The sequence below is a fragment of the Sinocyclocheilus rhinocerous genome, unplaced genomic scaffold (assembly GCF_001515625.1).
Source record: "Sinocyclocheilus rhinocerous isolate Xijiao unplaced genomic scaffold, SAMN03320098_v1.1 scaffold942, whole genome shotgun sequence".
Taxonomy (NCBI): Eukaryota; Metazoa; Chordata; class Actinopteri; order Cypriniformes; family Cyprinidae; genus Sinocyclocheilus; species Sinocyclocheilus rhinocerous.
In genome coordinates this window covers 2,791,895-2,792,496 of record NW_015627890.1, presented here as the reverse complement: position 1 = coordinate 2,792,496, position 602 = coordinate 2,791,895, and the positions used below count along the sequence as shown (strand labels likewise).

At 36.5% G+C, this 602-nt stretch overlaps 1 protein-coding gene across 1 annotated transcript in view; it reads right to left on the bottom strand.

Moving 5' to 3' along the window:
- LOC107736138 (C2 domain-containing protein 5-like) overlaps positions 1-602 on the bottom strand; it is a 30,422-nt gene that overhangs the window by 11,086 nt on the left and 18,734 nt on the right. The gene's annotated exons all lie outside the window — the stretch shown is intronic.

Here is a 602-nt window from a genome sequence, read left to right as displayed (position 1 = left end):
AGAAACTCCCATTCACAAAATTTAAATCACAAATAATACTACTGATGATAAAGAACGGGTTGAATGTTAACCACTTTCGTTTTATAAACTATATAAACTATGATAAAAGTTCATCAGCATGCATGGAATAATCCCATGTTGTAGAGCTAAAATTGCGACCAAACAATGTAAATATAATTCTGTCCCTCACATTAAGATACGGGATGGCTTCAGATGATATAGACTATACAGTGCATGAAAAGCAAACTGGTGCTCTTCTGTTTCTTTTGGTGTATGACTTCCCCTTGTCTCGTATAAAAGGCACAATAATCGTGGTTGTCTGAAACAACCGCGGTTAGATCAAATAATCGCGATTAGACGGTTATTTAATTATCGCGACAGGCCTACTTCTGATCGGAGCACATTGTGAGAAATACTGTATTCCACAATGCAATGGGTTGACTTGACCTTCATCCAAACTAACTATTCACGTGGGACACTTTAAAAAAGCAAAATGTCTGTTTTTATTAATTCCAACCCTCTACATTGCGAGTAAATCACTCGCATATGCGACTAAATCTTACTCTGGGCGACTAAATAATATCTAACATTAGCCATTGGCT